Genomic DNA, 13,134 nt, shown 5'->3' on the forward strand with positions numbered 1-13,134 from the left:
CACATAAACTTATCATAATGATCAAATCTTAATCTTTTATCTTTACAGGAGGATTAATCCTATTGTCTTTCACTATCCTCTCATCTTTCTTCTATATTTCCTGTATTTAACACCATTTATCTATCTTTCAAGTTTGGTTTACAAACTTAAAATGTCAAATCTATCCTCATCTTTAAGATTATAACCTGGTATAATTTTCTTACCATTAAACACAAAAAGAAAACTTTCACGCAAAAATATAATCAGGCCAGCAAGATAACCACAGACTCCTCTATCTGATCTGTATATCCAATCGGTGGAGAAGAAAGCAACCCAGATTACTAAGAATCCCTCGCATCCCCCACATAGTTCCATTAGGCAGGATTTATAAAGTCCCACTGGCCCATAAAAACATCTACAAAATATTATTCATCACCAGTGCAAAAACTATTCTGAACAGCAGAAATTTTTATCTGGTTGTTGGTTCTACTATGTTTTTTTAACTGTATTAACTTGTTATTGTATGTAGCACATGGGAATTGTGGAGCCTGTCAAAGACAATTTCTGTCACAGGTTGAGACAGACAATAAGTGTATTTTATCTTATCTATCTTGCCAAATGTCTATGCCTTCATCTGTAAATTATCTCAACTACTTATCACCTGTATATATCTTAGTAAATATTAGATGAATAAATGTTCATTTATTCATCAATGGATGTGTTATTTATTCCTTTGGTGACAAAAGTCAATCTGCAAAAGAGTCCATGTGACTGATTAATTTAATCAATGATTAACTTGTTTTAACAGGACAATCATCTCTTATAACTGATCTGGTGTCTTATAACGAGGATAAATTGCTGATAATGTGCACGTTTGTGAAGATCTAATGCAAGGCCTGTTATAAATCTTCACTTGAAGACTCATATTGCTGAAAAAGTAACAGGAGTTAGCTATTACAACTGAACCACCAACTTCAACAGAGGCAAAATACACCACCATAAAAACAGAATCCCCGACCTCAACAAGTATTGTACTATCGAGAAATAACTAAAGTAAAGTATAACAGAACATGAACTTAAACACCCTGGACAGAGGCAAAATACACCACCATAAAAACAGAATCCCCGACCTCAACAAGTATTGTACCATCGAGAAATAACTAAAGTAAAGTATAACAGAACATGAACTTAAACACCCTGGAGGGAAAAGATAAACTATACAACACTGCAAGGGAAGCACGGGAACTAACTCAGGAACTAGGGAGAGGTAAACAGAGAAAAAACAGAGAAACGTAAAACTTGGACCGAACAAGCGGAGAGAACAAAAAAACCTAAACAATGAAACTGAGTGAAACAAATAAAAACCAAACCTCAGACCAAAACGTAAGGGAAAAGAGTCCAAACAGAGCACTGGGGAAACAAACAGGGATACAGGTTGATAGTGCATGGAAGGGCTTAGGGACAAGGAGAGACAATCAGGCAGCAAGGGGTGGGGAAGGCTCAGTATAAATACAAGGGGCCACAGGTGAAAACAATCAGGGTTAAGGAGAAACAAGAAGCTAAAGAAACTACTGGGAAGTGGAGCAGAGGGATTAACAAAATAAAAGCCAGGAACAGGAAGTAAAGCTAAACAAAACTAGAGTCCAAAAACAGGGACTGTGACATACAAAGGTGAAGTGTCACACTTAATGAGTGTATTCAATAGAAGGCGACTGAGAGTCAGAACCAAGCAATAGACAAGTTAAGGATGGTTTTAGTCGCTGCACAAGTAGAAAAAGGAGGGAGGGGGAGTGCAGGTGAGGGGCACCGTCCGTGGAGGGGGAGACTGGCTGGAGGATCTTGGAGTCCTGATGCAGGAGGAAGTGATGGAGCGGTGAGTTGCTGGAGGCAGGCGGGTGGAAGCCAGGGGACAAGGAGTCATGGGGACGAGGAGCTGGAGAGGAAAACTGGGCGATGCAGGAAACTGGTAAATGACCAGCTGTCATCAAGGTGACTGACTGCGTGCAGGTGTGACGGCCTCTGCGGTTCCAGGTGCACTAAAAACACAAAGACACGCACACACTTACACAAAAACAGACAGGGAGTGAGGGGAAAGTGGGGAGAGGAGGATGGGGGAGCGGGTGCAGTGACATGAAGACCTTTTCCTGATATTTTTGCTGTCTGGTGTGGGGACCATGAGACACCGTGTGAGAATCAAATAGTCTGGACAATGGAGAAAAAGGTTGTTTAAACATCCCAGAAAGAGAAAAAAATCTTGGAATTTGCCGTTAGTAGTGTATCACATAAAAGCAACAATTATATTCTAAGGACGACAGATCTTTCTTCCCATGACAAGCAGTAAATTATTTAGATTTTACTTAATACACTAAAGTATAAGTTTTCACTAAGGAAACAATTCATTTCAAGCCTTTCTGATTAGGTTTAAAGGTGGAGCTCTGTATGTCCTGACGGGTGGTTAACCCACAATGATAAATCAGCATTTATTACTTCATAATATTTTCTTAAAAAGGACATTTTTATATTTAAAACTACCAGGTAGTTTTTATGTTGTAGCTGAATGGTGCAGAGATGGTACTGCTGACTGCTGGACTGATAGAAGAGACTGAAGAGGAGAACCGACCTGCCCAAAGCCCATTCAGAGAAAAACTGTTTGTCATTAAAGTCAGGCAGTCACTAATCATCATTCATTAATCACACAAACATTAATTGTGTTGATGTTTTTTAAAATGACTGCTTATGCACTGTGATATAAAACAAATTTAATTTACCTCTGTTGCTCCAAGACTATAACAAAACTGTTGGGAGGTAAAAGAAAGAAACAGATCTAGGGGTTGTTTTCCACTCGTTTATCTGTTTGTTTGATTTAATATTAAAAAACAGGACAATCCAAATATTCTTTCTGGTGTGGGAATTTGATTTCTAATGTCAATGAAAAAGTCCAACAGCAATATTTAGACCTAATGAGAGCAGGAACCATATTACAGAAACGTTCTAACTTGGAGATCCTAGTACCTAGAGTTATTATAGAAACAATATGCCCCTACAGTACAGCAACCACGATAAAGTGCCCTCTAAGTTGCTCCCGCAGTAAAGCAAATGTCACAATGCCCTTCAATGTGCCCTTGCAGAGGAGGTCTCAATGTTCTTTTTTTACAATGTTCTTATTCTTATGTGTAGAAGAATAACTTAATAAATAAGTAATAATACAACAAATAAATTAGTAACAGATAATAGTAAACATTGAACTCATGTCAGCAGCAATGAGAATAAAGGAAGAAACTAGTCTAGATAATAAAAATCCTGTTAAACAACTTTGATGAGGGTTTCCAGTATTGGTTTGCCTTTAACAGGAGCTAACCATTTGAAAAGGTTCCTCATTGAAATTTCACAGATTTTCAAACTGTACAAATGTACATTTTCAAAATGTACTTTTAACACCAAGAAGATCGTTGTTTTACAATGATTCCAATCAAGAAGCATTTTTATGCAAAAAACCTTTAACTATTTCTTACAATGGCCAAAAACTGGTTGGTCAGAGTCTGAGTCCAGTTTCTACAATATTTTAGTATTTCATGATTTAATTATCGTTTACTCTTTACCACATGGCTCCACCACTTAACCACTGTTATAGCAGAAATGAACCAGAAAAAAAAATATATAGTTGAATCATAAATTCAACTATCAGACTATTGACAGATAACTGACTGGCAACTGTTGGTCAAACAAAGCTATTTGAATATTTTAATTTGGGTTTGGTAGAAAAATGATGAGCATTTTTTACTAGATGTGTGTGTGTGAGAATAATAGTAATGAAGCCTGAAATGTGCTGTTCAGCCTCACAGTTCACACAACATTGTTGTTTATGAGTATAACAGTTATTAACAGTTAACAGTTATAAACACGAAAATGAACCAACAATAAACTTGTAATTTGTTCCATTGTGCTTTGTTGTTTAGATTGTAATGTCTACGTGTAAGCTACCTACCGACCACTGCCCTTGTTGCCAAGGGAGGAGCAAAAAAAGACACTAAGTGCTATGTGCACTCACTTCACCTGGAGTAGAGAGAAGAAGCACTGCTCACCATGGAAAGAAAAATCTTTTATTGGATATTTTTACTTGGACATTTTCGCGCATCCTGCGGACAAAGTAAATATTTATTACAAATTTATAATATTATTGTTATTATTGTGATATTTTTATTACTTTTAAAAAAATTATTTTGTACTTTTTTGTATTAAGAAAGTAGTTCGGATGTACGTATAGAGGAGATAACATTTAAGCTTTTACATATCAGTTAGTTTTATAATGTCCTAAATTAAAAATCTAAATGTTGATTTGGATACAGTCCCCCTTCGAAGTATTAGAAGGAAAAGTCTAATTCATTTGTTTTTGCTGTACCCTGATTTAACATCACACAATGAATATGAGACAAAAAGGCAGAATTTTAGCTTTTATTTGATCATTTTCACACAGAGCAACACAAAACATGGCATCTATTGTAACAAATGACCCTAATTTTAAGTGAGGAAAAGTATTAAAAAAAAAAATGGGACAGATAGGTGTTTGTTACCCAGGTGTGTTGTTTAAGATTCATTGTTCTTAAATAAAGTTTAATAAATAACTCAGAACGGCTACCCTTGGTTATCAGTCTGGGGTCTTGCCTGTTAAAAAAAAAATAAAATTTAACATGAAACCCAAAGAGCTGTCTATGGGAGTAAAACAAGCCCCTTTGATTCTGATGAAAAAAAGTGTAAAAAAAATCACAGGCATTGCACAAATGCTGGGAAAAAACAACAAAAAGGTAACTAGAATGGGAATTTCCTACAGAAAATGCGTGTGATTGCTGAAAGCCAGCCGCTACAGCTGCTGCAGCCATGGCCGAATCTGCAGCTCTGAATGTTGTAGAAGCGACAGCAATCGAACAAAACAATAAAAATTATTTGCAGTATGTCCAGCGGAGCAATAGAGGCAACACTGTAACATGTGAAGCATTTCATTATGGGGCAGCTGTCCACAAAGTTTCATCACGTTAGTATGTGTAGTTTTTGAGATATTGAACTACTTAGAAGTGACAGCACATTAAACAATGAAGAAGTTTTCAATTGCTATTCACCAACTCTCGAGCAGATGGCAGCCTGTCCAAAGAAATCAACTGTTGCCATCTTGCCCTCTCAACACTAATGAAGTTCTGAAGATAACATACCAAAAATAAAAGCAACCACCATAGCGCCTCCCAGTGGACGCTGTTTAACACGCATGTTCAGGGCAGTGTCCTGCACGTATGTGTAAGGTTTCATTCAAGTCAGTTATTACATTAGCTAAATAAAAAAGATCGAAAAACCTGCAGTACCGCGAACGTGGCAGTACTAAAGGTACTGTACAATGTAGAAGTGAAATCAGAAAAAAAAACATTTTTAACTAATTAAAAAACGAGTTATATAACTGACCACACGGTGGCACTAGAGAGCCCATATTGTAACATGTGAAACATTTCATCATTGGGCAGATGTAAAAAAAGCTTCATTATGCTACCATGTGTAGATTTTGAGATATTGAACTACTTAGAAGTGACAGCACATTAAACAATGAAGAAGTTTTCAATTGCTATTCACCAAACTCTCAAGCAGATGGCAGCCTGTCCAAAGAAATCAACTGTAATAATAATAATAATACTGTGATTTACTGTGATTTACTGTGATTAGTGTGACTGCAGAATAAATTAGAGGTTGGCCAAGACATTTGTCTCCAAATTTACAGATAAATGCATCAACAGTAATTGCATTACATTTTGAAAACTCTCTGTTTGAGCCTGTGATGATCACCAACCAGGAGGTGGAGAAGGTCCTGTCCCAGTCTTCACCTTTTAGGATGTGATCTTCATTTACAAAAACACTGGTCAACACATCTGAAGTAGAGACCATCACTTCCTTAGTGAAAGACAAAGCTACACTTTAAACTATTAAATTGAGCAGTGCAATATGTAGCAATAAATAATAACTGCTAGCTTATCATTATGATGAAGGAATTACATGAATGACAGACAAACGTTTAGAAGACACGTGACATCCAAGCCGAACAATATCAGCATTTTCCTCTCTACCATTAACTATGTAGGTTTTGTGTTGGTCTTGACTTTACATATTAAAGTAACTTGGGGTGATTTTGTTGTGAATTGGTGCAATATAAATCATATGGAATGATCATTATCATTCATTAATCAGCCTAATCAATAACTAATAAATCCACCTCCACATTCTCTTTCATACAGCCCTTGTTTTCTTATTCTGCCACATCTGTGATGTTGATTCTTTTTGAAATAAAATGCAACTTTTGAACAATGAATTTAATTTCCACGTGTAATGTTTTACTGTTTCCTCCAGGCTTTGTACCACTGACACACACTGAAACTAGATTCCTCAGCAGAGATCAGCAATGGAACCATTATTGAGCTTGTTAATAAGGTACGTGAAACAGAATATACAACTTACTTTATGTAGCTAACATTAACGATAACACATGCACAAAAACACTTAGGGTGTGGGCAAAGTGATGGAACGGTGTAAAAAGAGGTGTAGCTTTTTATTTCTATTCTTGTCTCAGTCCTAATGTGCATCTGTAAGTGGTGAAGATCAGCTTACTTCTTGACAAACTGCCTGCCAGTGTTGTGTCCATAGGGCGTCGCAGCCACTGACTGAGATCACTCATCAAAGAGAACCAGTGTTTTTCTTGCTTAATCCAATACACTTCACCCTCCACTCACAGTTATCACACTATGGTTTGGTGACTCACAAATCAAATGACAGATCATGTTTTGAACCCTGCCTTGTCTAATAACTTCATAATTTTAAGGGAAATGAAAAAAAACTAAAATAAAATGTACAAATTTTCTTTTTGACAAAATGTGAAAAGGGAATTGAAATGAAAAGCAAAAAATGAACTTGGAGTAAAAATGATCTAATATTTAGTTTGCTCTCCATTTAGTTTTTTGGTGAACTGAAAGTTAATGTAACAGTCGACACCGTCACAGTAAAAAGCATTCGACTGGTTTCTCAACCACAACTGATGACCACTGCTTCAACTGGGGCAACGATCAGCCCTTCAACAATGTCCCCCACGACAACAGAGACGTCTCCACCCACCACCACCACTGCTGCTACAACAACAACTGAGACAACGTCCCCCACGACAACAGAGACGTCTCCACCCACCACCACCACCATTTCTACAACCACATTTGAAACTACAACCACAACTGAAACAACAATTACATCCACGACTGAAACAACCACAACTGAAACACTAACTACAACCACATCTGAACCACCAACAACGACCACAACTGAAACACCAACAACCACAACTGAAACAACAACCACAACTGAAACACTAACTACAACCACAACTGAAACAACCACAACTGAAACACCAAACACGACCACAACTGAAACGACGACCACAACTGAGACACCAACAACAACCACAGCTGAAACACCAACAACCACTCCTGAAACACTAACAGCAACCACAACTGAAACAAAAACCACAACTGAAACCCTAACTACGACCACATCTGAACCACCAACAAGGACCACAACTGAAACACCAACAACCAAAACTGAAACAACAACTGATTCTGAAACACCAACTACAACCACAACTGAAACAACAACGACATCCACAACTGAAACAACCACAACTGAAACACCAACTACGACCAAAAATGAAACAACTACAACCACAACTGAGACACCAACTACGACCACAACTGAAACGACAACCACAACTGAGTCACCAATTACAACCAAAACTGAAACACCAACTACGACCACAACTGAAACGACGACCACAACTGAGTCACCAACTACAACCAAAACTGAAACGACGACCACAACTGAACCACCAACAACCACCACAGCTGAAACACCAACTACCACCACAACTGAAACACCAACAACCAAAACTGAGACACCAACAACAACCACAACTGAAACACCTACTACAACCACAACTGAAACGACGAGCACAACTGAAACACCAACAACCACAACTGAAACACCAACAGCAACCACAACTGAAACAACAACTACGACCACAAGTGAAGCAACAACCACAACAGACACACCAAGCACAACCCCAGCTGAACCACTACCTATGACCACAACTGACACAACCACAACTGAAACACCAACTACGACCACATCTGAACCACCAACAAGGACCACAACTGAAACACCAACAACCAAAACTGAAACAACAACCGATTCTGAAACACCAACTACAACCACAACTGAAACAACAACTACATCCACAACTGAAACAACCACAACTGAAACACCAACTACGACCAAAAATGAAACAACTACAACCACAACTGAAACGACGACCACAACTGAGTCACCAACTACAACCAAAACTGAAACACCAACTACGACCACAACTGAAACGACGACCACAACTGAGTCACCAACTACAACCAAAACTGAAACGACGACCACAACTGAACCACCAACAACCACAGCTGAGACACCAACAACAACCACAACTGAAACACCAACTACAACCACAACTGAAAGGACGAGCACAACTGAAACACCAACAACCACAACTGAAACACCAACAACAACCACAACTGAAACAACCACAACTGAAACACCAACTACGACCAAAAATGAAACAACTACAACCACAACTGAAACACCAACAAAAACCACAACTGAAACAACAACTACGACCACAAGTGAAGCAACAACCACAACAGACACACCAACCACAACCACAGCTGAACCACTAGCTACGACCCCAACTGAGACAACCACAACTGAAACACCAACAACCACAACTGAGACACAAACTACAACCACAACTGAAACGACGACCACAACAGACACACCAACTACATCCACAACTGAAACAACCACAACTGAAACAACCACAGCTGAACCACCAACAACGACCACAACTGAAACAACGACCACAACTGAAACACCAACAACCACAACTGAAACACCAACAACAACCACACCTGAAACATCAACTACAACCGCAACTGAAACACCAACTACGACCACAACTGAAACAACAACTACAACCACAACTGAAACACCAACTACGATCACAAGTGAAACGACGACCACAACAGACACACCAACTACAACAACAACCAACACACCAACCACAACTGAGATGACGACCCCAACAGACACAACAACTACAACCACAACTGAAACGACGGCCACAACAGACACACCAACTACAACAACAACCAACACACCAACCACAACTGAGATGACGACCACAACTGAAACAACAACTACAACCACAACTGAAACACCAACTACGACCACAAGTGAAACGACGACCACAACAGACACACTAACTACGACCACAACTGAAACCACAACTACATCCACAACTGAAACAACCACAACTGAAACACTACCAACAACCACAGCTGAACCACCAACAACGACCACAACTGAAACGACGACAACAACTGAAACATCAACAACCACAACTGAGACACCAACAACAACCACAACTGAAACATCAAGTACAATCGCAACTGAAACACCAACTACGACCACAAGTGAAACGACGACCACAACAGACACACCAACTACGACCACAGCTGAACCACTAAAAACGACCACAACTGAAACACCAACTACAACAACAATCAACACACCAACCACAACTGAAACGACGACCACAACCGACAGACCAACTACAACCACAACTGAAATGACGGCCACAACAGACACACCAACTACAACACCAACCGACACACCAACCACAACGTAAATGACGACCACAACTGAGACACCAACAACAACCACAACTGAAACATCAAGTACAACCGCAACTGAAACACCAACTACGACCACAAGTGAAACGACGACCACAACAGACACAACAACTGCAACCACAGCTGAACCACCAACAACGACCACAACTGAAACACCAACAACCACAACTGAGACACCAGCAACAATCATACCTGAAACATCAACTACAACCGCAACTGACACAACCACAACTGAAACACCAACAACATCCACAGCTAAACAGACAATGTAAACAAGCACTAATCAGCCACAAGATTCTATCAACTTGTGGTACAATTTGATTAACATTTTAGCTGGTTAATGTCTACAAAGTACATTCAAGATAATATGCAACCGTAATTTAATATTAATATATTATTAAGTCTTAGACTGTAAATACACTCACTGTTATCCATCACTAGTGCATCATAGTTTGTGTAAATGTGTTTGATATATTTATTCTGAGCAGGCACCAAGCAAAAGACATCAACTATTGTCAGCTATTTCTTCCAAATGAATACATATAATCATTCTTTGTCATCTAAAGGTTAAAAAAATGTTAAGAGGTCATTGCCTTTCACAACCAATGAAAAGGACACAATAAGATAGTAAAAGCACTAAATGTTCCTCCACCATTGGAAGCACAATTCACAAGTTAAAGGCTCAGTGGCTATACTACCTGGACATGGCAGAAAAAAGGAAGCTGTCAAGGGCTGAAACACTGATTCAAGAAAGCTGGACATATGATCTGGAAAAACATTTAAGAGCCACAGAAATCCCATAACACAGAGTAAATATGAAGATACTCAAAGAGAGGTACAGCAGGCAAAGTGATGTTCAAGTTCAGGAACAGTTTGGAGAGCTGGTTGTCTTATTTGACTGTAACAGGGCAGAGTCAATTTGACACTACATTCAATGACCCAATTAAAAGCCACATTTTACTTTTGTGAGCTCTTAAATGCAGATCTCGACAGGCAGATGAAGCACAGCACAACAGAATTACTGCACACCGGTGCTCTGGTTTCACAGGAGTCAATAAATAGAATTTATACTGTAAACAGATGCTCTTATCACTTTCAACATGTCATGTACATTGCTATTAGACTGATGTCAGATCATTTTCAAAACCGCTCCGCACACAAGTGAAGCATAATTTATATTTCCAACACTTACTTAGCACAGAGGCACTGTGCTTAACTGTAATGTGATGCAACCAGACTAACCTGACAGGCCACTTCTGTGCCTGATATTGGTCGTGTTCCTCCTATCACAACATTGTACAAAATTATAGAATTCAATGAAATAAAAAATTTATTATTTACTACTGCCTTTTGATGGGGGCTACGATAATTGAGAATTAGATTGAGAATTACATTATTATTGGCATCTTACAGTCTATATGAAGATGGATCAAATTTCACAACTTTGTTTTGTAAATTGGTTGAGAAAAAGGGAAGGACATGGTGGCTTATACTGTTGGTATGCACCTCAAATTAGAACAGGAAATAAAGAATCTCAAGAAATCAAAAGAATTGTCAACGTTGTCTGCAGTGCAAGAAGCCAGCAACATTTTTGAAGAATTCCATTTTTGTGGACACTGAGAAGTGGAGAAAACCACTCCTCAACCCCTAAAATTGCCAATATCAAAGGATAGAATAAAGAAAAAAAAACATAATAAGATAAGATAAAGACAAGAATTACACATTATGACGTTAAAAATCAAACAGTTGAGCAATGATTATTGTGTCCAGTGAGTTGTTTGGCCCCTTGAACCTGTTGGGATGGAACTAGAGGGGAAACTCACACTAACAGATGATGGCAACCAGCGCATTTGATTATTTTATTATTAACACCCACAGTTTATTCTGTGTACTCATGTTCATTCTTTAGTAAACCAAAACATGTGGGCTGGGAGGAAAAAACCAGACCCTGTGGTCAAGGATTAAGCTTTTTAAAACATTCTCTAAAAGCCTCATGGACTTGGAAGAATTTAAGAGTGAAGTACTTGTTTTTTTCATTTCATGTTTGAAAAATTAATAAGTTACTCTTGTCCTCATAGACTGGGAATGCCTGTCTAACAAAGGGGAAAGGAATGGGTGCAGTCCTTAGAGAGTCATGTCATGACTTCAGTCTGGCTGAAGTCCTGATAAAGCTGTAAAGAAATGTAAGTAGAATGTCCATGATATATTTATATGTATAAAAATGTTTTATAGCTACACTTATGAGGTGGCTTGAAATGTAAAAATTAAAAAGGGTAATCTTGAATGTTAAGCTTGGCAACCACTACACAGCAGCAAGGTGCAACATCATGTGGTGTCTTTGTGTGCAAGGTGAACATGCAATCACTTCACAACTGTAATTATATGTTGGCTTGCACAACAAAGCTCAACAGGGGACACTGAAGCATCTGAAGGGACCTCTAAAAATGAGGACATGTTGATTCCAAAGACCCACACCAAGTAGTTGTTCTTAGAACTGAGGACACGGAGTTGCATGAATGTTGACGTGCACATTTAGAAATTAGATTTAACTTACCATTTCAGGGTACAAACACCTGTAAAATGCACAAGTGTAGAAGTAAGAAAAGGTTTCCATTTTCCAACAGGTTTCCATTTTCCAAATATCTGGTTAGACCAGTCGATCCAACCAGTAACCACACCAGAGTTTCATGCAAATTTCTCCCTGAGGGAGGAAGACGCTCTAGGGCTCTGGTGACACTTCCATCAGGTGCAGTATTATTAGGAACAAAAGAACAACATGAGTCTCCAAACATCTCACAACACCTTCTTTCTCAGCAAGGAGCATGTGTAAGTCCACCCTGTTCTGCCAGCTGCTCCGCCAGGCATTCAACAGCATCAGAGCTGTGGTGAATTGCTATTGGTGATAATATATATAATTCATCAAATCAACATTTTTATTAATGGTAAAAACAAGACGACTCCGGTGAGCGTCGTGCACAACTGGGGAGAAGTCGTCCACAGGCTTTGGCCCATTCCTGCAGTGAGTGGCGTGTATCCACGTCTCTCACTGCTGTGTGGTGTGAAGTGGTAAAGTGAGTGCTATGTGCACTTCACCTGGAGTAGAGAGAATAAGCACTGCTCACCATGGAAAGAAGAATCTTTTATTGGATATTTTTACTTGGACATTTTCGCTCATCCTGCGGACAAAGTAAATATTTATTACATATTTGTAATATTGTTATTATTGTGATATTTTTATTATTTTAAAAAATGATTTCATACTTTTTTGTACCTTTTTGTATTAAGACAGTAGTTGGGATGTATTTCTAGAGGAGCTAACATTTAATCAGTTGGTTTTATAATGTCCTAA

This window comes from Channa argus, chromosome 8, assembly GCF_033026475.1.
Source record: "Channa argus isolate prfri chromosome 8, Channa argus male v1.0, whole genome shotgun sequence".
NCBI lineage: Eukaryota > Metazoa > Chordata > Actinopteri > Anabantiformes > Channidae > Channa > Channa argus.